The sequence below is a fragment of the Lipotes vexillifer genome, unplaced genomic scaffold (genome assembly GCF_000442215.2).
Source record: "Lipotes vexillifer unplaced genomic scaffold, Lipotes_vexillifer_v1.1 scaffold627, whole genome shotgun sequence".
Classification (NCBI taxonomy): domain Eukaryota; kingdom Metazoa; phylum Chordata; class Mammalia; order Artiodactyla; family Lipotidae; genus Lipotes; species Lipotes vexillifer.
The window spans coordinates 835,701-862,981 of record NW_006787891.1 but is presented as its reverse complement, the minus strand read 5'-3'; the positions used below and the strand labels follow the sequence as shown (position 1 = coordinate 862,981).

At 36.3% G+C, this 27,281-nt stretch overlaps 1 protein-coding gene across 2 annotated transcripts in view; it reads left to right on the top strand.

Annotated features, from left to right (window-relative positions):
• The window catches only part of ELP4 (elongator acetyltransferase complex subunit 4), a 249,546-nt gene that overhangs the window by 181,089 nt on the left and 41,176 nt on the right, over positions 1–27,281 (top strand). The window lies entirely within an intron of this gene.

Sequence of the window (27,281 nt, the reverse complement as noted above, 5' to 3'; positions counted from 1 at the left end):
ATAATTCTTATTTTAGCTAAAGAAATGGGAGATGTATTTTCAATATTGAGCAGTAAAGACAGCATTTTTTCTTTTCAAAAAGGAGATGAACAAAAACATTTTCTAAGTAGCATGTCAGTACCTTTACTCCATAGCATACGTATCTTTAGTTCTATAAATTATGACCAAAGACAGCATCAACTGTTAGCCACAGTTGGCAACAAATAACATATTGATGAATTATATTTCTGTCTGTCCTTCTAAATCTACTTTATTTAGTAAATAAAATTATAATTGCATTTCCAAAAGTGAACATTTTAGTCTCCTGTAATTTCAGAGCTTCAGGGATTATAATATGCTTACGCATGTTAAAGCAAAAGGGCTTTAAGCACTAACATTCTGAGATTTTAATTAAATAGCTAGGTTTGAATTAAAATATATTCTGAAGAGAAGAGAAAGGGGAGTTATTGGTTAATGGAGACAAAGTTTCAGTTTAGGATGACAGAAAAGTTCTGGAAATGGATAGTAGTAATGGTCATACAATGGTGTGAATGTACTTTAATGACACTGAAATGTACACTTAAAATGGTTAAAAGGTAAATTTTATGTATGTTTTACACATACATACAGTGTATTTAAAAATCTGATTCGTGGGTTTTCCTCTGTGATTCCTCCTCCCCACAGACATTAGCTGGCCTTTAGTATTTAACCATAATATATACTATTTATTCATTTAATGTATGTTATATACTTATACTATGTTAGGTATATATTTTGGGTGTAAAAAATTCCTGAAAGTTATTTTTTTAATTGACTCCAGCTTTTTTTTTAGCTATGTGACCTTGTGTAAGGTATTCAATCCCTCAAAACTTTAATTTTCTTATGTATGAAATAATGATAATACCTATTCAAAAGGTTGTTACAAGGAGTAGTTAATATAAAAATTTTTATTGAGAAAATGAATATTACTCATGTAAAGCACTTAGCACACAATGAAATGCATAGAAAGCACTCAAGAAATTATAGCTGCTGGCACATTTTATTAGACATTGCAGGTGAATTAATGCACAAAAGTTACTTTCAGTTCTTGGTTGTCTTTTGGGGGCTGCATATATGGGTTACATCTTATAGTCATAGCCTGCAGTCTCTTTGTTTATTTTGCTTACTTGACTGCTAAACATGACACATACAGAGGATCCTGTTAACCCTGTGTTTGAACTCTTAGTACCTCTTCAGCCTCCTAGGTCTTGCACCAGTGGCTTAGTCAACAAGCTTGCTAAGCAAGGTGAACCAGGGAAAGAAGACAGGTATGCAACATGCTGGCATTTATGTGGAACAACGCTTATTGCCCAGCTGTCCCCAGAGAGCCTAAAACGTTCTAACACCTTTCAGACTTATTGATAAATCCTGTGGGACTGCTAGATTTAAGCAATTACTTTTGATCAAAAAGGTTAACCAGTGTTTTTCAAAGTATAAACATACTTTTTTCACATAATTTATATACATATACCCACCTTCATTTACAAGAGGATTTGAGGCAGTTACCTAATTGCTATTATCATCATTTTATTGAAATGCAAAAAAACTAGACAAAAAGGGACCTGAAAAGCCTCCTCAGTCTCTTCTCTCCAAACACCTTGTGCCTTGGCTGTGGTCATCCAGCTGTCCTAGTGCAAGTGTGTGATTTCTCTGGTGGTAATCTGTGCCAGTATTTCACGTCACATTTTTTAAGGAAATCAAAGTATTTTCTGATTTTAAAAGATTTAGTATAATTGTTTTTTTTCTTTTAGTTAACGTGTCCTCTCCTAAAATAAGTCTCAAATTGCTTGAAACTGAAAGCCAGGAACACGGAGGGAAATGGAAATAGCATGAAACAGCTAAGTCAGCTTTTATGGATTTATCCAAAAAAAAATTCAAAAATGTCGTATGCGCTCACACATCGAGCACTCTAACTTAAGCTAGAGCACACTTCTGAAATCTGATAGGAATGATATTGTAAAGCTTAATTATATTTTTATGGCCCATGCCATCTGTGCGTTTGTTCTGCTTACAATAGTAATAGAGTATTTTAAAAAACAATACATTTAATTTGCAATGCAATCGTCTTATCGCAAATGCATCAAGGCAAATTATCTCTTATCATTTCAGATCCTGTTCTTGTATTGTGGATTTTTGTATCTGCTTGAAATTAGAAAAACTTAGCCACTAAAAACCGTATGTGGCTGATTCAAACAGAAGACACAAAGCTCGTTTTTATTTCTTGAAACAAATTCTAATTTAGATGAAAGAAAACACTATAATTTTTTAATATACAATAGTATATGACAAAGATTACTTTCTAATGTCTAAAACTTAAGACTTTTGAAGTCACCTTTATAAATGTACCTATATTTAATTGTTTTGTTAGGAGCTTTAAATTGAGACAAACATAGTTTTAAAAACTATTGCTGTACAAACTTGAAACATGCAGGTGTAGGATCTTTTTATTTGACATTTTAATAATTTCTCCAAAAAATATTGCATAAGCTTAAATTTCTTGGCAAATATAGTCTAGCTATTATTATCTCTTAATAAGTGATAATGATGGTTGTGTCTTATTTTTAAATTTTATTCTTTGGATGGAAAAAATAGGCCACCATTATCAAGATGTCTATTAATTTCTCTAGAGGCAAGAAATATGTATTAAATTAATCTTTATGTTATTTAAACATCACAGATGTTTGACATTCTGCATGTTAAATTTTCAGAATGATGTATTTTTATATATAACACCACATGATAACTTCACATATGAAATATAACTCATATATGTACATATATGAAATAAATCTTACAATTCATATTACTTGGAATACTGTGTAATATCCTTGATATTCAACTGAAGATATCAACTAGTCAAAGGCTTCATTTTACCAGGTATAATCTACTGAAAGTTCACTTTTTTGTGTGTGGTACGCGGGCCTGTCACTGCTGTGGCCTCTCTCATTGCGGAGCACAGGCTCCGGACGCGCAGGCTCAGCGGCCATGGCTCACGGGCCCAGCCGCTCCGCGGCATGTGGGATCCTCCCAGACCAGGGCACAAACCCGCGTTCCCTGCATCGGCAGGCGGACCCTCAACCACTGCGCCACCAGGGAAGCCTGAAAGTTCACTTTTATATACAACAAATATTGAATCATCTTTGTGTGTCATAAGCATGGAAAATTTAATGCATGCCCATATCAATACTTCCTTCTGTCTGTTCTATATCAATGTATTATTTTATAATGTCTTCTGTGATTCACATATATTCATATAATTTCATGGTAGGATTGATTGATTCTGCTCTAATAATTGATGCTCTCTTTTTTCTTTATATTATACAAATAGCACGTAACTAATTCTGTATTAGTTTCCTATTGCTGCTGTACCAAATTAGCACAAATTTAATGGCTTAAAATAATCCAAATGTATTATGTTATGGTCTAGAGATCTGTATAAAATCAGTCTCACTGGACTAAAATGAAGGTATCAGCAAGGCTAGCTCCTTCAGAAGGCTCTAGTGGAGAATCCATTTCTTGCCTTTTCCAGCTCTAGAGGCTGCCAGCATTTCTTAGCTTATGGCCACGTCACTCAAGCCTCTGAGTGACGGCTTCATCACGTCGGTTTTCTCTCTGACTTTGACCCTCCTGCCTTTCTCTAATAAGTATTCTTATGATGATACTGGGCCTGGGACAATCTCCCTATCTCAGGATCCTTTATTCTAACAATTGTGAATGGGATACTTTTTTTGTTTCAATATACTTTTTGTATTGATGCTTAAATGTTGATCTTGTATTCAGTTACTTTTTTGATATGTTTCTGATATTTATATTTTTCTGATATTTATACATGTGTTTCTTTTTATTGTCCAGTTGCATTTTCCAGGACTTGCACTATAAACATATTAGTGAAATTGGGCATCAGTCTCTGTTCCTGATCTTAAAGTGCTTTATTGTATTGTCTTACCATTAAAAAAAGAAATTTGTTTTAGATATTTGGGAGGTATATTTTCAGTTAAAAGACGCTTCCTTCTGTTTTTTAGCTTAAGAATTTTTGAGTATTTCTTCTGCTACTAAGTTTTCTCCTGTCTTTTAGCATAATAAATTACCATTTTTGTATGCAAATTGTTTCCTCCCTACCATTCTCTTTCTTCTCTTCTTTAATGCCTATTACACAAATGTTGAATTTTCTGACTTAAATGTCCATGTCGTTTAACTCTTCTCTATTCGATTTTTTTGTGTTTTTTTTTTGCCCTGGATTTATATCCAGGAGGAATCCCTTTAATCTTATCTTCTAGCTCAGTAATCCCTTCATCAATTGTATTCATTTTGTTAGTCAATTGAACTTTTTTGGTTTTGACAGTCACATTCTAATTTTCCATGTCTTCTAATTGATTCTTTTCCTAACAGCCCATCTTATAACATTTTGAGGATATTAATTCTACTGTAAAGTCATCTTCCATGTGCTTTATAAACTATTTCATTAGCTATAAATTCTGTTTGTTGAGTATCCATAGTTACTTGTATGATTAAATGTTAAGTGATTCTTGATTAGGCTTTTGTCTTTGTTTTTGAGATGAATGTGGATCATGTGTGGATCTATTTCTTTTTACTGTAGCCTATCTTATTCTTCCTCTGGGGTCATAGGGGATGACAGGATGTGTTCCCAGGTGGAGAATGCTAGTTATTTTCTTCTGGGAGTGGGTTTCTTTGTGCCTTGGGGAATTCAGTAGCTATCTGGGGTCATTGTCTTAGTTCTTGAATTTTATTTTTAAAGAATTTCTTTAAAAAACTAAATAAAAAGAATTTGCATCAGTAATGTAGACTAGTGAACCAGTAACTCCGTGATTTATTCCTGTGTTCTCTTTGTTTTTATTAATCTGTTTTCTGATTTCTCATTTGTTCACCTTAACAGTATCTTGACTATTTTCTTTTCTGTTCCTTATGCTTAGTGTTATCCTCTGCGCAGTTTCTTTCTTTGTTCCTGATACACAACAAAGCCATTAAAGAGTTCTGTCTTATCTCAGATGTTTTTCATATAAGCCCATAACATGTAACTCTGATATTTAAATTTAGATCATTTAGATTTTAAAATTTTAGTGGCATGCAATTCAAGGCATAATTTTAAAAACCAGTTCTCAGTCACCTACAAGTGTATTATCCACATTTCAGGTTATCAGCATCAAAGATTTCAACTCTTTATTGACAATGTCACATCATTTCCTTAACTTAGGACCCTATCTTTTATATATTACATGAGGTATCTAAAATAGTCAAACTCATAGAAGCAGAGAATAGAATGGTTGTTGTCAGGGACTGGGGAGAGGAGGAAATGGGGAATTGTTGCTCAATGGGTATAAAATTTCTGTTATGCAAGATGAGTAAGTTCTAGATATCTGCTGTACAGCATAGTACTTATAGTTAACAATACTGTATTGTACACTTTAAAATGTGTTAAGAGACAGATCTCATGTTAAATGTTCTTACCACCTCCCTCCCCAAAACAAAAAATCACAACAGAACAATACAAGGAAATTTTTGGACAGGATGTATATGTTTAGTTCTTTGATTGTGGTGATGGTATTAAGGTGTATGCGTATGTCCAAACTCATCAAGATGTATCCATTAAATGTGAACAATTTCTTGTATATCAATTATACCTCAATAAAGCTAAATAAATTTATAAATAAAGTACTTATTCACTATAATCTGTCCAGCTCTCGAAGAGAAAAAGTTAGTTAATCCCAGTAAGGTATAAACTGGTGGGGCTTTTTGTTTGTTTGGGGGTTTTTTTTTTGTTTTTTTTTCTTTGTTTTTATTGAAGTATAGCTGATTTACAATGTTGTGTTAGTTTCAGATGTACAGCAAAAGTGGTGCTTTTTTAAGCTCTGATTTCAACTAGCACCTGAATACTCTAAGAAGCCCTAAGAGAGGGTGATTGTTTTTCCCAGCAGTGGGAAAGAAGATTTAAGCAATAAAGTTACAGAATCCAGCTAACTTCTAACTTCTTCCTAAGAAAATCACAATAAAAATAATGCTAGAGCACATTCTGAATCAATTATACTTTTTTCTTTAAGCTGCTCTTTTGGATTATTCATGCCTAAGGTCTTCACTGTTAGTATAACCATTTGAATAAGAATGCAAGGAAAGTTGTTACTGGCATTCCCAATTTTGTTTGAAATTAAAATGCGATTTATTTCCCCATTTTCCTTTTGCATACGAAATTAAAATATAGACTTTTCTTTGGCAGCACATCCTTTTGGTCTTTAAAACATTGAAACATAATTCCAACTCTGTGAAAGGGGGTCCTTGATTAATTAACTTTATTAGATTTCCTACTATTTAATAATTCTATGATCTATATGTCCTATCATTGAATATTTTCAGTATTTGAGTCAAAATCATTTGAATGATAGACTATAAGCTCAAAATGGGCAGTTGCTGATGTGGGGTTCACCCAAAACCTAGTATCCTGAGTAGGAAAACATCATGCATACAACAACTTCGTGCCAGTTGGGAATAAAATTATGGAAAGCCACGTTAGAACCAGATTAGAAGTAATCCAGGATTTTCCATCCAAGGGTCTCTGTCTCCAAGAAACATCTTTGGAGGCTGATTAAGTTTATGCTGAGACTGGGGAAGCTGTCTCCAGGGAGGTATAATGCCTACTGCAAGAGCCAAGGAAGTGTTAAGTATTAAGTGCCTGGTATGTGCAAGTGACTGATACTGAAACTCTCTAAATATGCTCCCTGTCTCCAAGAGGGGGTTTATCATGGTAATTAATATGCCACATGTTGGTGTTTGCAAACATGGATTTTAGTCCCAGCTCTGCCACTTACTAATTGTCCAACTTTAAGCAAGTATCTTAGTTTAATTCTGAGTCCCTTTTTCCTCATCTTGAGTAAAATGGGTAATAAAAAAAAAAATAACAATACCTACCTTGTTCTAAGGATTAAATGATAAAATACATGTGAATTGTCCATTACAATAACTGGCACATCTTAAATATTCAATTTATGTTACCTACAACGTGTCATTGCTTCTAACAATCTAGTTTGGGGAAGCAAGATTTACACCCAGGCTAAGTCAAATGCCGATTCAAGATAATAATAGATTAAATTATTTGTTATTATTAATATACCAAGAATGCTATAGGAAATAAGCCTTCTCTGATAACACTATAAATAATATACATTGTGCACATTCTCTCAGCAAGCTGTTGCCTTCCTTGTACTTACCACAATCTTTAGTCTTTGTTACTAGCTTGAAGTTTTGTTACTTTATCTGTCTTACCCACTTCAGTGTAAGCTCTTTTAGTGCAGGGGTCACCTTTCTTATTTATTCCTTGCATCCCCAGCACCCTGATACAAAGTAGGTACTCAATAAATATCTGTTGAATATATGGATTAGAGCGGGGAAATTATTGTTGATTGACCAGAACTATGAGAGCAACGATGCGGAGATGATGTTTGAAGTGGATCTTGAAAATCGAGCAGGATTTGGATGGCCAGCCAGAAAGAGACAAAAATGCATTTTGGGTTGGGGGCTGAAAGACAGATGATAAGTTAATAGGCATGAAATAAATAACTAAAACACAGTGAGTAGACACAGTGATTCAGAACGGGGGCATTTAGTTTTAAGAAAAAAGAGGTCATTAAATAAACTTTTCACACCTCTTCATTTTATAGATAAGAGAAGTAAGACCCAGATAGTGATAGAATCAGGATTAGAATTCATGTCTTTTCTATACCATGTAACTAACAGAGCTTGCAATGTAATAGTAATGATTAGAACCCATGACTTTAGGCTGTCAGTGTCATGAAGGAGGCATTAGATGAGGAGGTAACTATAAGCAAAAAGTTATTTCGGAAGCAATTGTGATAATCCAAGCCCAAAGTTATAGGGAAACAAAAGACAGAGCAAGAGGAGACATGTTTTATTATGCTCTTTTAGACTGGATATGAATATTTATGGTTACAGTAACCATGGGGCCAAGAAGAAAACTGGTGATGGTAGACGTAACACGCTGATATACTCTAACTCAAAGCATAGTATTTTGGGCTTCCCTGGTGGCACAGTGGTTGAGAGTCCGCCTGCCGATTCAGGGGACACGGGTTCGTGCCCCGGTCCGGGAAGATCCCACATGCCGCGGAGCGGCTAGGCCCATGAGCAATGGCCGCTGAGCTTGCGCATCCGGAGCCTGTGCTCCGCAACGGGAGAGGTCACAACAGTGAGAGGCCCGCGTACAGAAAAAAAAAAAAAAGGAACCATATGTAAATATAAAGAGCAAAATGTACTTTTATCTGTAGATATTCTTTTCAAAAAGGCAAACAGGTTTCATAAACCTAGGGATAATCAAAAACTTATCTGGTATAATTTTGAAAATGAAGACACTGTGTGTGCTATGTGGTAAGTGTTAGGTGCCCTCATAACAAATCATACACAGAAGAGCCATAGACAAATAAACCTTTCAAAAGTGGTCTGACGGTTTCTGACAGCAATATAAAGCCATCTTTCAGAGCCAGTAATTCAGTCAGGCCCATCTGAATCATTTCCTCCATAAATTGTCTTTAGTGGGAATGTAAGAAAAAGCACTAGTGAACTAATAATTATCTCCTCTTTGTCAACAGGGTGGCCCAGATTAGGAAATGCCACCTTAAAATTAATTCCATCTTTTTTTAATATACCTGAAATTATTCTGTTCTTTCATTTCTTAAAATATAGCACATTCGTGTATGATCTGTTTTTCTTCTGTACATATGGATCCAGGAAGTATGATGATAAAGGTAAATATGTACCTCAGAATTATTTTAGACTCTCTCTGTAAGTCTTTAAATCAAATATTTTGACCAAATTAACCACATTAGTCATTTATTTAATAGACTGGTAGATACAGCTCTAGTCTATTTATTATTTTCCTCCACTTTAATAAGAAAAAATTATATAATGAATTAAATCATAAAGCTGCAAATTAAAAACTGGCCCATACTACAACTTCATATTAATAATGCAGCTGATGAAAATAAGTATCAATAACCTAAAGATGCCTAGTGCTAGGGACAAAGGTGACATTTTACATTTTTATTAACACTTGTAATTTTCTCCAGCTTGATTTCTTTTAGGCCAAGCCCAATTTCTTCTAAACCATGGGTCAGTGAGCTCATGCTGATTCTCATATGAATGATGGGCTTGATTTTGCAAAGATATCACCAACTATCAATACCTAGGTCTTGCTACCATTATGAACAACCTAGAATAGAATAGTGTGAATTTGAATGCATTATTTCCTTTAATTTCACTAACTATGGCAATCCTGGACACCATCAGAATTGTGTATATTTGTGAAGCATTACATTTTTAAATGTTATTAATGTGGTAGTAACAAAATAGTATAAAACAAGCAACTATTATTGTACATACTTGTTATCTTTCTGTATTAAACTTCATAAGCAGAAAAAAAGAATACACTCTAAATGGTCTTAATAAGGTAAAGTTTTACATTTAGTAAGTGATCTCTTGTAACTAAATGTAAGTTTAAGAACAGCAGGGTTTCACCAGAATATGATACATATCTGCTTTAGTAGCTTTTCTACATCTGCCCAAAGGAAAACAATATTATATTAATAAATCATAAGAGGCTTCTATTAGCTTGATAAGTAAGTACATTTAAAATACAAGTTAGAAAAGGATTTGTTTAAATACTTTAAATAAGTCTTTGTCATACTATTCTAGTGATGTCTAATACAATTTTCATTTTTAAAAGATTTTGTTCGAAATTTAATCTTTGAAAATATTAATAACAGCTTACAGCAGGTAAACTATAAAATAACACTGGATGCTGTCTATTTAGTTTCTGGTTGAAAAAGCACAGCAGTACTTTAGTTCATTACCTTTGAAAAAAACAGTAACAAGATAATACAGCTGCCTCTGATTAAGATGTAAATTCTTTCTAATTAGAATGTAAATTCTTACATTTAAATGAAGACATCAATTGTCAGGATGCCATATGATATCTTATTCCACCTTGCCTGAATGAAGCCCTCACTGCTCATCTATGGCACTAAAATAGTTTTGCAATCCCTTTGTTCTCCGATTCTTGTAATATTCTCTCTTCATGTTCCCTTTTCACATTGCTTTTGTTTGTTTTCCCCCTTGCATCTGATATTGTTGTGCCTTGGGATTTTGCAGAAATTTGGAATGAAAATTGAGTTCAGTCAGTGCCAGTATTTGCTTGTGCCTCAATTACTTCTGCTGAATTTTCTTCAATGCAAATCAGGCAGGTTGCATAAAGTGGTGCATGTATTTGAAATAATTAATTTTCCGTAAAATGATGGATCAAGTCCAATCAACCTTCATGAAATCTAAATAACAGAATAGAGAATTAGAAATTAATTAACATGTTGTGTTGTTAATACTTTACAGTATAAACTACCAATAGTAAGTTTTACTATTGATTCTAACTTTTTCTTTATTAAATGTTGATGAAAACCTTCTGTCTCAATCATTTCTTGCCAGAAATATGCTAACAAGGAATCCTGTATCAATAACACTGAAGCAAAACTTTCAAAGATTCCATCAACAATTAACCAGTGAATTGAATTATTCGTGCTTCTCTTTACTGAGCAACAGTGAAAGAATAATGTACACTAATTTACTGTTATATTAGATGAGGCCATGAGCCTTTGAGCATAGTATCATATCTTTTACATCATGTTTCTTCAACCAAAAGAGGTAGAACTTTAAAGGCAAAACCAACTCAACCAGCTTTACAGTGCTAGGAAAGGAGAAACGTAGAAATTAAAAGAATGCTTTACAGATTAGAAGGGTGCCTCCCTTGTTTTTTTTAACTTTTTATAATAGAAAATTTCAAACATATACAAAAGTAGAAACTAATATAATGCACCCTTATGTGCCCATCAGCCATCATCAGTCATCAAGGAACTAACAGGGAAACAAAACATACAAACCTGAAATACTAATGAATAACATGCAAATGAGAGAGAATAATGTGCATGAGAAGCTAAAATGCAGGTGGAGAATATGAGTGCTATGGATACTTAGAGAAGGAGATTAGTTTGTGCTGAATGGACAGAAGAAGAGAAGGAACATTCCAGGCAGAGTGGAGATGGCATAAGAAAAGACTTAGAAATGAGCACAGTCTGTGATAGTTTACAAGAGATTGGCATGCTTTGATCAGAAGTTTCGTGTTTGTATGTAAAAGTACTTAAGTTTGGTAAGATGGAAGCATTTGAGAGCTAGGCAATGCAGTTTCCTACTTATTAGCCAAAGAAGTATTTTAGGCTTTGGAATGACAGCTTCGAAAATACCTTCTCCTTGTCCAAACAAAAATTTTTACTGTTGTAATTTAAATTCTTTCCTTATTCTTTGCTCATCATGTTCACAAATAGGACGACGTTTCTGGTGACTAAAAAATGAATTGGAAAGAAAAAATTTTCTTGTCTCTAAAGTAGCTAATTAAAAACAAATGTTGGTAATAAACCTGTAATGATTTGTCTATGTTGCATTTTACTTGACCTCTCTACCCAGTATAATCAAGAGAAATATCACTGTTGTTATTCATACAGTCACTTGAAAGTTGTTTAAAATCACAATATAATTGTTTTTGCACAATTCCAAATTTGTGGTATTTTTAACATACACTATTGCTTTACCATAGTTGTAAAAAAATTACCACACATTTAGTGGCTTAAACAATACAGATTTTTTTGTTTTGTTTTGTTTTGTTTGTTTTTTTTTTGCGGTACGTGGGCCTCTCACTGCTGTGGCCTCTCCCGCTGCGGAGCACAGGCTCCGGACACGCAGGCTCAGCGGCCATGGCTCACGGGCCCAGCCGCTCTGCAGCATGTGGGATCTTCCCGGACCGGGTCACGAACCCATGTCCCCTGCATCGGCAGGCGGACTCTCAACCACTGCGCCACCAAGGAAGCCCCAGATGTTTTATTTTACAGTTCTGGAAGACAGAAATCCAAAATGCGTCTTACAGAGCTAAAATCAAGGGATCAGGAGGACTGAGTTCCTTCTGGAGGCTCTAGAGGAGAATCCATCTCCTTGCCTTTTCCAGCTTCTAGTGGCCACCTGCATTCCTTGGCTCATGACCCCATTTCTCCATCTTCAAAACCAGCAACACTGTACTGAGTCCTTCTTATACAGCCATCTCTCTTCTACTTCTCTCTTTCACTTTTGAGGGTGCTTGTGATTACATTGGGCTCACTGGGAGAAACCTGGGTAATCTCCCGATTTTAAGTTCAACTGATTAGTAACCTTAATTCCCCTTTGTCACATAAAGTTACATATTACAGATTCCAGGGATTAGTATATAGACTTTATTCTGTCTACCATACATTTCTTTCATATTTGCTCATCAGTAGATAGACCATAGAGTTTGATAGATCATAGACACAGAACCATTTCATTGGCTCAGAAAAGAATTCTTTCTATGATTTAAAATAAACTAACACTTATCATTTTAGCTGGCTTTGAGAAAAAGAAAAAATCTAAACAATTGCACAACCAAATATAAGCACTTTTATAGTAAAATCAGTCATTGTAGACATGACCCAAAAATTATGTCTCAAAGAAGTGAGTAAGAAGGTGGCATTTTTTGAGTACTTACTATGTGGAATTATAATAAATATTTCAGAGATATTATTGCCTTTTAATCTTTTTTTTTTTTTTTTTTGGCCACATCACACGGCATGTGGGATCTTAGTCCCCCAACCAGGGATCTAACCTGCACCCTCTGCATTGGAAGCACACAGTCTTAACCACTGGACTGCCAGGGAAGTCCTGTTGCCTTTTAATCTTTAAACACCCCTATAGGGGCTTCCCTGGTGGCACAGTGGTTGAGAGTCCGCCTGCCGATGCAGGGGACATGGGTTCATGCACTGGTCCGGGAAGATCCCACATGCCACGGAGCGGCTGGGCCCGTGAGCCATGGCCGCTGAGTCTGCGCGTCCGGAGCCTGTGCTCCGCAATGGGAGAGGCCACAGCAGTGAGAGGCCCGCGTACCGCAAAAAAAAAAAAAAAATCCCTATAATTAACTGTATTTTCCTTTTAGTGATAAGGAAGCTGAAGCTGGAAGACTTTAGCTAACTTCCCAGATGACGCACAGAGAGACCCCACAGCCTTTGTACTACACCATGCTGAATTCTATAAAGCATCAGTTGTATCCATCAATCAAAAAACACTTTTTCAATATTGATTAGGATCAAGGCACTCAAAGTATTATGGAATCAACAAGCAAGTAGGAGCTATAATCTCTGCCTTCAAAGAATTTGCAATCAGTTGTAGAAATAAGGCAAAAACATATGGGAAAATAGTATAGCAGAGTGTTTTAAGCATGCATTTGGACAGCCTTGGTTTAGAATCCTTGCTCTTTTACTGCTTAATCTTTTACTACATGGGAGACTTGGTTTCCTTTCCTGCCTCATAGGGTTGTTACATAGATTAACTATACATGAAATTACTTAGCCCAGGATCTGGCACATAACAAGCACTCAGTAAATGATAGCTGCTTTTTTCTTTTTTTTTTTTGCGGTATGCGGGCCTCTCACCGTTGTGGCCTCTCCCGTTGCGGAGCACAGGCTCCGTACGCGCAGGCTCAGCGGCCATGGCTCACGGGCCTAGCCGCTCCGTGGCATGTGGGATATTCCCAGATATTGTCAGAGAAAAGAGCAATCATTACAGATCCTATCACCTTACTAGAGAAAGTAGGACTTGAACTAGGCCTGGAATAATGGGTGGGATTTTAATTGACTGGTGAGAAGATAATGGACAATTCTGAATATAAGACTGGAGTCTCATGCATTTTTATTCTAACCTTTCTACCCAACTTTTAAATAAATAGCTGCAAAGAAAGGAAAAAGTGAATGAGGAGGCCAGGAATACCATAAACCCATGAAACCATGAATAAATGCTTGTCCTATTGAAGGGATTTAAAAAATAAGGGATCTGTGGATAAAATGTAGGGGTTCCAGGAACTTGGGTGGAAGAGAAATTTACATCTTTATTTTCACTTACCTCTCACTGAAATTTAGTATTTTGTTAATTATGAATATAGGCAGCAAATCACAGTAGCATTGGCAATAACCAAGGCTTCATTAATAGAAATCACAGATTTTTACATATGAGTTTACATATAAGTTTATAACTATGCAGATATCTCAAAATATCATTTATACTCCTCTCCTTTCCTAGATGTTAATCCCACTGCTATTCTTGTTATTTAAGAGTTAATTTTTTTAAAGCAGATATTGCTAGATCAAAGATGTTTATTATTTGATAACATTTAAATGCAATTTGTTTCCTTTATAATCTATTTTATTTTTTACATTTAAAATCATTATTCTGAAAAGGAGTTCACTAGCTTTACCACATGTCCAAAGGAATCCATGGCACTGAGATAGTGCTTCTATTTATGGACCTGAAAATATATTAGTTTTCTTGGTAACCATATCCATAGTTGACTCATTGAGCTTGCAATCAACCAAAATTCCTTTTTTGCATGTTAGTTTAGGCTATATTTATTCCCTAATATTGGCAACTAGCATTACTACCCAGTCAGTGGCTGGAACTACTTGACAAATATCATGAAATTCTTAGAGCAACATTTTATAAAAATTTCTGCATACCTAAATATAGAACGATATTAATTACCTGAGGTGATATCTTATAAGGCATTTCCTTATGCAGATATAGATGCCAAACAAAATTTATATAGTTCTTTGTTTCTAGTTTTATTGAGATATAATTGACATATAACATTGTATTAGTTTAAGGTATACAATATAATGATTTGATAGATATGTTTATTGCAAAATGATTACCACATAAGTTTAGTTAATATCCTTCACCTCACAGTTACAGTCTTTTTTTCTTTTGATGTGAATTTTAATATCTGCTCTCTTAGCAACTTTCAAATATACAATACAGTATTGTTAATTTTAGTCACTATGCTGTCCACTACATCCCAGAACTTATCTATCTTGTAACTGGAAGTTTGTACCTTTGGCCACATTCACCCATTTCCCCTCACCCCTTGCCTCTGACAATCACCAGTCTGTTCTCTGTTTCTATAAGTTCAGTTATTTTAGATTCCACATATAAGTGAGATCATACAGTATTTGTCTTTATCTGACTCATTTCACTTAGCATAATGCCATCAAAGTCTATTCATGTCACAAATGGCAAAATTTTCTTCTTTTTATGGCTTAATAATATTCCTTTGTGTATATATGCCGCATGTTCTTCATTCATTCATCCATCAGTGGACATTTAGGTTGTTTCCATGTCTTGGCTATTGTTTAAAAGAAACAAAAAATGCTGCAGTGAACATGGGGGTAAAGATATCTCTTCAAGATAGTAACTTCATTTCCTTCCAATATATATCCAGAAATGGAATTGCTGGATCATGTGGTACCTCAATATTTTATTTTTTGAGGGAACTCCATACTGTTTTCCATAGTGACTACATGAATTTATATTCCCACCAACAGTGTACAAGAGTTCCCTTTTCTCCACATCCTTGCCAACCTCTTATCTTTTTGATGATAGCCATTCTAATAGGTGTGATGTGGTATCTCATTGTGGTTTTGATTTGCATTTCCCTGATGTTGAGCACATTTTCATGTACCTGTGGGCCATTTGTATGTCTTGTTTGGAAAAGTGTCTATTCAGTTCCTCTGCCCATTTTTCAACAGAATATTGTTTTTTTGCTATTGAGTTGTATAAGTTCTTTCTATTTTTTTGAATATTAACCCTCTGTCAGATATATGATTTGCAAATATTTTCTTCCATTTCTGTAGGTTGCCTTTTCATTTTTTTTGATGGTTTCCTTTTCTGTGCAGAAGTTTTTGGTTTAATGTAGTCCCACTTGTTTATTCTTGCGTTAATTGCCTTTGCTTTTTGATGTCAAATCCAAAAAATCATTGTCAAGACCAATGTCAAGGAGCTTACCCCCTATGTTTTCTTTTAGGAGTTTCATAGTTTCAAGTCTTAAATTCAAGTCTTTAATCCATTTTGTTGATTTTGTGTATGGCATAAGATAAGGGACCAGTTGCATATTTTGCATGTGACTCTCCAGTTTTCCCAAGACCTTTTATTGAAGAGACTCTCTTTTCCCCATTGCACATTCTTGGCTCCTTTATCAAAATTATTGACCATAAGTGTATGAGTTTATTTCTGGACTTTCTGTTCTCTTCCATTGATCTTTGTGTCTGTTTTTATGCCAATACCATAATGTTTTGATTACTGTAGCTTTGCAATATAGTTTGAAATCAGGAAATGTGATGCATCCAGCTTTGTGGTGCTTTCCCAAGATTGCTTTGATTATTTAGGGTCTTTTGTGGTTTAATACAAACTTAGGATTGTTTGCTCTGTTTCTTGAAGTATGCTATTGGAATTTTGGTAGAGATTGCACTGAATCTGTAGATTGCTTTGGGTAGGATGGACATTTTAACGATATTAAGTTTTCCAATCCATGAACATAGAGAGTATCTTTCCATTTCTTTGTATCTTCTTCAGTTTCCTTCTTCAATGTTTATACTTTTCAGTGTATAGATCTTTCACCTCCTTGATTAAATTTATCTCTAGGTATTTATTCTTTTTGATGCAATTGTAAATTTTACAAATTTCTGTAAAAAAATTTACAGATTTTTTAAATTTCTCTTTCTGATAACTCATTCTTGGTGTATAAAAATGCAACTGATTTCTGTATGTTGTTTCTGTATCCAGCAATTTTACTGAATTCATTTATAGAACGTTCTAACAGTTTTTTGGTAAAGTCTTGAGGATTCTCTATATATAATATCGTGTCATCTGAAAATAGAGACAGTTTTACTTCCCCTTTTTGATTTGGGTGCCTTTTATTCCTTTTTCTTGCCCAACTGCTCTGGCTAAGACTTCCAGTACTATATTGAGTAAAAGTGGCAAGAGTAGACATCCTTGTCTTGTTCCGATCTTAGAGGAAACACTTTTCACTTTTCACCATTGAGTATGATGTCATATATGCCCTTTATTTTGTTGAAGTATGCTCCCTCTATACCTACTTTGTTGAGAGTTCTTTTTATCATGAATGGATATTGAATTTTATCACGTGCTTTTTCTGTATCTATTGAAATGATCATATGATTTTTATTCTTCATTTTGTTAGTGTGGTGTATCACATTGATTAATTTGTGGATGTTGAATCATCCTTGCATCCCTGAAATAAATCCCACTTGATCCTGGGATTGTATGATCCTTTTAATGTATTTAGTATCTGCAGATATCCTGCCAAACAAAAATTATATATTCTTTTTTAAAACAGTGGTACTTTTTGGTTTGTTTTGTAGTGTAGGAGATAGAGAAGGGCTGTTCTGGTTATTATTGCTGTGTAACAAACCACCCCGAAACTTAGTGATGTAAAAAAATAATTTTATTACATCCAAGGTTTCTGTGCGTCAGGAATTTGAACAGGACACAGCAGTTATGCTCCATATATGCACTGTGCCATGATGTCTAGGTTCTCTCTCAGCTGGAAAAATTTGATAACTAAAGGTAGGAATCAACTAGGAGCATTTTCACTCACATGTCTAATGGTACATGCTGGCCATCAGCTGGGACTACAGTTGAGGCTGTCCTTTGGAGCACCTGTCTGTAGTCTTTCCATGTGACCTAGGCTTCCTCATGACTTGGTAGCCTCTTCTTACCTGGTGGTTGAACTGATTAGATGGCAGCTCAGAACTCTAAAAGCAAATGTCCTAGAAAACAAGGTAGAAGCTGCCTGGCCTTTATGACCCATCATAAAGGATTACATCTGCCATACTCTATTGAGAAACAGTCACAAGGCCACCCAGATTCAGGGAGAGAAGAATTAAACCTGCCTCTTGATCACACTGATACAAGATCACATTGTACAAGAGCATGTGGAATGGGTGATGTTGTGCAGTTACCTTTGGAAAACATAATCTGCACTTGTAAGCGGGTGCACAACTGTGGTAGTTTAAAGTATTTGAACCTGTGGTCTGCAGTGACACAGTTTTTGTGGAATGATTATAGATGAAACGTCATTTGTCTAAATAACTCAGATTTGAAGTTGAGTTTTATAATTGCTATCTATTATCCTAGTAACAAAATTTCTCAATTTATTAGGGTTAGGGGAAGTGTCTGTCTCTTTTCCAAATTTGAAATTTTTGTTTTTCCAAAAAGTGTAGCTATCTGTGTTTATCAGCAGAAGGTCTGAAAGCCACGAGTGTTATCTGACACATGTAACAATGACAGAGGTAAAAAATGTTCCATATCTTCTCCACTAAAAGTTTCGATATATAAAGGAACCATAAGGGTACATTGTACAGTGTGTGGATTATATCACAGTATATCTTTTTAAGAAAAGGAACCATATGTAAATATTGAATTCTAGCTAATGATATACATGCCAAAGTGATTAGAGGTAAAGTGTACTGGTGTCTGCAATTTACTTTAAAATTCACCAAATATAAGATGGATTGGTAGGTAGATAGATATTTAGAAAGGTGATAAAGCAAGTGTATAAAAAGGTTAATTGTACAATATAGGTGGTGTATATATGCGTGTTCTCTTAAAAAAATTCTTTCAACTTTTCTATGTTTGAATTTTTCACAATAAAATATTGGGAAAAATCAGGACACACCACTACACAATCACTAGGATGACCTTAAAAAAGTTTGAGGTTTTTGTCTTTTTCAAGTATTCTCTTCATTAAAAGTTCTGACATAGTTTTGATGAAATGGGTTAAGTTATATTAACTACTACATCACCATTTTTATTCAAGTAATTGGATAATTACTTGGTAATAGAGAAAGCAGAAGGGAAGAGTTAGACAGAAAACCTCAGCACAGTTCTGTGACTGCAAAGTCAGAAACCTTCAAGACAAATAATTATAATTAACAGAATTTGCCACTGGAAAAACTAAAACTCTAAACTTAATGTATAAACAGAGTATAGTCTCCATTTCAAATGCTGTTTGCCCTGCTAAAATCTTACACCTCTTTTTTCTCTCCAGGCAATTACTTTTGATTTTTTTCGTTCTCTTTGACCTCAGCAGTATGTTCCCTGTTTACATTATTCATGGAATCACGAAGGGTCACTCTTGTCTGTCCAATCCCAAAAGAGTTTGGCACTTTTTCAAATTGTTTTGCTTGAGTTGTACTGAAGTGGTAACCCGCTGACGCAGGCACACAGTCCAGCTACTCTTGTGCTCTAGTCAGGCCAAAAAAAAAAAAAAAGATAAAATGAATGAAAGTGTCTTTCAGTTGCTAAGCAAAGGAATAGTTGGTAAGGAACAATAAAACTTTATAATTTTTTAAGTCCTTTGGTAAAATGTGGACTCACTGAGACATTTATACCTTAACCGAGAATAGTACTAATTAATCAGTTGAGGTCATTGAGAACAACCGAAGATTTAAAATGCCCTTCTTAAGTGTCCACCAGTGACTGGTACCAACCATAACATGCTGTGCAAAACCCTTGCACTTAAGAAACATAAGCAACATAGCTCGGAAGAAAAGTTGGAGAGAACACCAGGACATGAGCAGATTCACACTGGAAGATAAAGCAAAAGGAAAGTAAGTGCCAAGGACCAGATGGAATGAAATCATGTTCTCCCTGGCTCTCTTGCCCAGCCTGAGAAGCCAGGCCAGGGGAGTTTGTGATCACGGTACAGGAATGGGGACTATTGCTCAGTGCTAAGCTCCCCATCTGTCAGAATTGCTATTGTATATGCTGCTTACTCCCAATTTTGTATATAGTCATAGATTCTTATCTGAAGCTTGGTGGCTTTGGAAGCTGACTCATATTTTGTTCTGCTTAAGACTTTCACTTCCAAGTACACAGTCAGGCTTTGTTTGCCCAGTTTTGTTGTTTACGTGGTTGAATGCTGTCCCCAGAAAGATGTACTCTGGAGCTAGTATGAAGTCAATGACTTGCCTTCAGCATTCATAAGGAAGTTCTGAAGTTTCTGTTTCAAGACTGTGACATGTCAGCGTGTACAGCTCTAGTCTGATGCCAAATGCCTTACACCAACAGGCTTCTTTCGACCTTGGTGTGCAAGATTTTCCTTGTGGCTATTAACCTGTTGCCATTAAGAGAAACAGAAAATTATAAGATTATGGTCTGTAACATAGGTTGTAGGCACAAATATAATTAGAACTGTAACACAACACTGCTTTGGGTTTGTTAGGATTTTTAAGTATGTTGGCTTTTTTTTTTTCTTTTTTTTAATCTGTTTTCTAAAATTGTGCATTCAACTCCTGATTTTCCATTCAGTCCAAGATGATGCTTCCTGACTGCTCAGCTGGAATCTGGATTTGCCTTCTTTCATTTGGTACACTTTTGAACCAGTGGCAAGTCTTCTTGTGGGGGATATTTGGGGTAGCAAATTCTAATTTGGCAGCATCCTAAGGACATTAATCAATCAGAAAATATAAATAAGCAAATCATTTCTCAGATGAAATGGTTCAACTGAGAATACTATTTAATACTATTGAAATAAAAACATCCAAATGTTGACCAAACTAAAAACACATGCACAATTCATAAGATCCAGGGTACTATTGATTTTGTTCTTAGATGCGTTTATTAGGCTTGATCTTTAAGCCTTTATAATGTAAGTAATTGGCAGTAACTTATCAACTGTTTTAATGCTAATGAGTTCACTTTTACTACTTGCTCCCTGACTGATGGCATAGCCCTCTCCATTGCCTTCCTCACTTTTATTATATGCTTCCATAATACGTTGTTGCGGAAAATATTGATTCAAATTTTGGGTGAAGGGGCTTCCCTGGTGACGCAGTGGTTGAGAGTCCGCCTGCTGATGCAGGGGACACGGGTTCGTGCCCTGGTCCGGGAAGATCCCACATGCTGCGGAGTGGCTGGGCCCGCGCATCCGGAGCCTGTGCCCCGCAACGGGAGAGGTCACAACAGTGAGAGGCCCGCGTACCGAAAATAAATAAATAAATTTGGGTGGAAAATTATAATTAAAGTGTAATTTATATCGTTATCATGATACAAACATACATAGTACTCAAATATTTAAATAACTGAAATATTCCTCAGATAAAAAGCACACTTATCCAGGTTGGCCATTGCTAATAAGAGAAGACCTCCCACAGGAAACTTTTTTAAATGTTATTTATTTTTGTTGTTGTTTGTTTTCAGTGCTCATTCTTTTGTCCAAAGTGCTAATGATTAAGACTTGAGAATTCAGGAAAGAGACAGTACTTGATTTCTGCCAAATTGATTGAAGAGAATGGTAATCTTGAAAATATTAAGCTAGTATGAGTTTTTGAGTGTTTCATTTTAAAATTCATGTATGATGTTGCCGTTACCATTGTCTGTATTCAGATAGTTGAATCGCCCACCATCTGTGACTTCTTAGTGATAATGCCTAGTAAAAGAGTCCATTTTAAAAGCCTTCTATGGAAGAAAGTAAGCCTTGCAGACAGGACAGGCTACACAATTTGTGAAGCCCAAGGAAATTGGAAATGTGGAGCCCCTTGTTCAAAAAAACCGGAAAAAGTGCCATTAAAGTTACTAAAATATGAAGCTTTTTTTTCTTTCTTCCATGGTCTGTCTCTCAGCTTGTAGTGGTGTTTGCATTTGCTAGGTTGGGTCATGTTCCTTCAGGCAGGTGGATACTCTCAGAGCACAGATTCTCATGGGCCCCTGGTGGTCTCACCCCATGGCTCAGGCATAAGCTGCCCATCAGATATCAGGTTTTCCTTCCTCCAGCCACTTGAGATGCTGTGCCTTGGCCAGAGGTGGGGAAGTGAGCCAGGCATCTCCCCATGGCCCCAACCCACACTGGATGGGAATTGCAGCCTCCACCCTGGAGCATGATAGCTACCTGGATCAGAGGTGGACAAGAAGCTGGCCCTTGCCCGGTGCCCACCAAACGCTCTGAAGCACTGCCAGCCCTGGGCAGGACAGCTGCCTCCATGCCTCTGCCTCATAACCAGTGGGTCCCATGGTCATGGGCCTTCTTCCACATCTCTTTTCCTATAAAGTAATTTCTTTCATTAGATCCAATTTTGTGTAGGATTCCATTATCAATAATTAAGCATCCCATATATCATTGAAGTGAAACCTGTAGGCAGGAAATATAAACCCATATTAGAACAGCTCTCTGATACTTCATTTAAAAATTTTTAATTGTTATTATAGGTTTTCTAGTTGATTTCAATGAGACAGCTGATGCACTGTAAGATAATTTATCAGAATTGGAAGTGTAAGTACTTGTTTCTCTTTGAATTCTGTGTGCCTAGCCCAGTGCCTGATATTGTGCCCCACCTCAAGATGTCATGGGATAAATGCCGTCCCTGACCCTTTCCACATCCATACCCAGGGGCACCCTGCATGAACAGAAGCCGAGAGCAGAAAGCTGGAGACTGGGAGGAGACTGCAGTGTAGCCATCCCTCTGTGCATGCTCCATTGTCCCACCAGGCTTGACTTACACATCACAGATTCAAAGATAGAAATATTAAGAATTTCAAGGCGGCAGTTACAGAGCATAAAACCCCAAGCTCTGAGTGTGACATCTATGAAGCTGCCTGCAGGCTAAACCAAATCTACCCGTAAAATAATAAGATAATGGCTAACATCTGTTATGCCAGGCACTGTTCTAAGCACTTTACAGGTATTAATTCATTAATCCTCAGAAAAATTTATGAAATATGTGCCATTGTTATCTTCATTTTAATAGATGAAGTAACTGGTATCCAAGGTCACTCTGTAATAAAGGGTACACTGAAGATTCAAACCCAGGGAGTCTGGCTGGGTTTGTCCAACAGCGATCCTTGTTGGACAACTGAAAGAGTAAATAACTGAGACATTCACTCCAAAAGCAAATCACACTTGTAAGCACTGTGCAATATTGGTGGCTTTGTCTTAAAGCAAATTTCTAGAAGATAAAATCCTGATTGATTGCAGGTACCTTGGGTATTCTCTAACAGGCTGTTGCCTTGGTCTAGTTAGAGCATCAAAAGCAACTATCAAGTAATCAGGCTTCTCTCGGGGATTTGTGGATACTCCTAGAATTGTGATGTTTTAAAACCTTCTGTAGATGTCTACTCCAATCCCCACCCAAATTGCCCTGCCCAAGGTTATGCAGCTAATTAATGACAGAGCTGGGCCTCAAACCTCTTTGTCTCAGAGAAAGAAGTGGAAAGAAAGTTGCTGGACACCTCTGCCAGGCAACATTCTTGGTAAATACTTAGACCCTTCCTTGAGAAGGCTGCACTGGGAAGAAAAGTGTGTGAGGCAGGAAGAAAGGGGGCTGTCTACCAATATCTACCCCAATGTTGACTTTATTTTCTTTTTGTCTCCCTTGTTAAAGGTGATGTCATGTTTCTTTGTGTAAAAATACTAGCGTTGACTGCAGCCATTTCATCTTAATATAATTGCTATTATAAAGCCACTATTTTGATTGAAATTGCTCTTATAAAATCTTGACATTATAATGGAGAAATTGCTGGGTCAATTTGTCTAACCCATCCCTCCAAAATAAGAGAATTCAAAGACAACATGCAGTGTGATTCCTTGATGCATGTGCCTTCAAGTTGCCAGCAAGATAGATCCTAATAACTCTCATTAACTTTATTTGTGGGATTTTCAAGGCACCAGGCCACAGACCGTGATGGTTCCTTCCTCTACTGGCTTTTTTTTCCTCCAGAACGTAGTATGTCACCATAGAAAAACATGGGATAAGAGCCAAGGCTAACTTGTTTATTTAACCAGTTTATTGAGGAATGTCAACTCAGGAGGTATACATATTAAACAGTTTTATTTGCTCTCATGGTAGCTTTCAACTGGCTTTGTCAGATCTTTTCCTGCCCCTTAGGTATATCTTTGTCCTATTCACCAACTTTGGGGCCACTTGTTTATTAAAATTTAGCCTCTAATGCAGTTTAAAAATCTCATCTGCCCTCTACCCAGTGCAGGCTTGATCTGGGATCCTCACTGTTTGAAAGGGGGAGAGGGATTGGAGAGCTGTGTCTGGTTCTGAAGATTCTGGGTCTCCCCGCTCTTTGTAGGGCCTGGCTTCTCCTGTGCGTTGGACCAGGGAGAATGGAGTGGTAACAGGGCACATGTTTCTTTGCACAGCTGCCCACTTGTAGAGTCCTCTGTCCATTATGACTACTTCTCTGACTACATCTGAGGCCGGCATCCAAATCCTGGCCCTCTCAAAGCCTAGATAGATGAGAGTTTCAGAGAGCCCTGTAGGGTGTCCACACCATGTTGTTTTCTGAGGTCAGAGCATAGCAGTCGTGCCACCTTCCTTCCGTGCCCACAGTGGTGTGTCTCACCAGCCTCTTGCTGATGGTCTCCCGTTGCCAGGCAGGTCATCACCTCGGGTCGAGCACCAGCAAGCTGACTCAAGTGCAACTCCACCTTGTCCCACAGGAGTTTCCTGCGAATGCAGGCTGCTCCACCACTGCCCTTCTCTCTGCCCTGCCCTTCCTCTCTAGCTCTCTCTGCCTTGCTCAGATGGGCACAGGATGGATTAGCACATTCTCTGCTCACAGATCACCAATGGAGAATGAAATGCTGATGTTTTCATCTCACAGGTACAGCTAGTCCTCGAGTTAGTCTCTCGGAAACCCCGCCAGCACCTTCGAAACTAGCTTCATAGGATAGAATCTCCTTTCATCACAAGCACTGTACACCCCACAAAGACCAGCGGCCCCATCAGTCTTGCCCACCTTTCCCCAAATTTTTATATGGAGGTTGGGGTGATAGCTGTGGTACATTCTGCCACCTTTTATGTTTGAGAGGTGTCCGGGCCCAATTGCTGAAGACTCTCTTTAGGTCTCACTTAGTCCCTATTGTTGTGAAGGATGGTTCCATCCTGTCAAGCAACAATAAAACTACCACTCACCATGCTATTATATTTATATGCTGGTAGAAGGAATAATTTTTAATGCAGAGCAAAGCCTTTGAGAAGTCCTTGGCACACAGTAAAAATTAATGTTCATTCCCTAGCCCTTTCAGAAAAAGGCTGAGAAGATTTAACAAAGGAGGATGGGGCATCAAATAGACTTTGACAAAGTGGATAGGATGGAGAAAAGATATTTCAGCCAAAAGGAGCACATGAACAGAGGATGGGATATAGAAAATTGGAGAGCAGATTGGGGAAAGTGAGTAAACTTTTTGTTAGCGGAAAAGCAGGATATAATATCAGAAAAGCAAACTGGGAACATCAGAACAGGGTGTTATTGAGGACAGAATTAGGGAACCTAAACCCAGGTACAGTGGAAAGGCTTTTCAGAAAAGAGAAAAGAGCAAATTTGGGCAAGTTGACTATTAGGCAACATGCAGAATGGGGTAGAAGAATGGCAGGCAGGCAAGTAGCATTATAACAATTTAAAGAAGAAATAAGGAAGGTGGGGTGCAGGAGAGCTGATGGAAAGGGAAAATCTAAGGAATATTGGGATCATCTGTGATTTCTGAGGGCTAGTCTTATAGGATGGGATATGCCAGCATGTCCCAAATGCACGCTACATAACACTAATGCCGTCAGATGCACCAAGTCAACAAAGGATTCTCTGATCCGATGAGCTGAGGAAACTCAGGATAATATAGCCCCCACTTAGAAATTCGTAGTTAAAGTAACACAGCAATCCTAAAGAAACACACACGCACAAACACACGTAACTTTGTTTAACCTAGCATTTCCCAAAATTATTTGATCATAGAACCCCCTTGTTTGTGACTCCTATCATACAGAAACAGTGTTCCAAAAAAGACACTTTGAGAACCACTGCACCATGTCATATGTTATGAATAGATTGACATACGGATTTGTGTGTTAATATTGTAAATTTCTTTAGCAAACAATAAAAAGCAAAAGCATGATCTATGATAAATTCTGTTCCTGAGTAGAATAGTTCCTCTTGGACTCTCTAAGCTTGAGCTATATCTTTTGAGACTTGACCTTGTCTCATATTCAAAATAAAGTATCTTTTTGTAGAATAAGACCAAGAATGCGTGGCTCCAATTTTATAATTCTGGGATTGACTTTTGTGGCCATAAGATTTAAGTACATCAGTATCTGTGTCCTTAGCCTTGGGCTCAGAAGGAAAAGAGCTTTATTTTTTAGAGTGCATTTTTATTTTAAAATGAGCACATGTAAAGCAAGGGTTTTGTCTGGGAAAATAAGAGGAGGAAAGCTGTCTCACTTGTTATATTGTTACACATAATAACTGCTAGCTGAAAGTGTGTTGGATTATGAAAGTAAGGCAGATATTAATTACACATTATACACAAAGAAATTTGAGACTTAAATATGGTAATTTATTGGTTCAAGGTAGCTAATTTATGACAGAACCAGGACTTGGGAGAATCAGGACTCATGGTTTTTCTAATAAAGCACTCCTCTGAAGGAATAAAAGATAAAATGACCCCTTTTGTTGAATGTCAAAAGGTCCTTTCCTTTGTTTGTAAATTATTCCAAACCTCTAAGGGGGCCTAGCCACAAATGCTACTGTGTTCACACTTTTTCTTGGACAGAGGACCCTCCCTTCCACACGATTACTTAAGTCATTGAATGTGGTGAATGTGTCTTTCTTGCCTTTACACTTTTCACTGTATCCACTGAAGAATATCAAAGACTAGTAGACTCCAATTCTCAGGGCAGGGATTATGCCCCAATTGAATAATAAAGAAACTGAGGTAATAAGCAGCATCTTATTCATATACCTCCAGTATATTTTTTCACTTAAAGAGACTCATCTATCTCAAAAATAGTAGTGCCTGTGACCTTAACTCAAGCTTGAACTGTTGCTACATTATTGTTTTTAACTTATAAACAAAAGCTTATGAAAGAAGTAAACTTTACTTCCAACAAAAGAAAAATGGCAAAAATGGTTTTAAAAGCCATTTGCTTTATATCTTTAATAATATTCAAATATTAGGTTAATAAGAAAAATGATTTTGTTTATCATTTTTCTCATATTACATATTTTTAATGTGTCATTTATAAAATCTGTTGCAAACTTATTTTGCCATGATCAGATTTATAGTTGTTTTACATATCTGTTCATTCTGAAAAGTATTTTTAATAATAAAGAAGAATATATAATCTGTTAAAACAAAGGATGGTTACCTCAGAGAATGTAACTAGGAAATTAGGAGTAGAGAGGGGCACTTGTAGTTGTTTGCTTTATATTTTTTTATTTTATATTATCTTTTATAGTATTTTAATTTATCATAAGCCTATATTACTATTATGATTTTTTCAAAGTTCATAAAA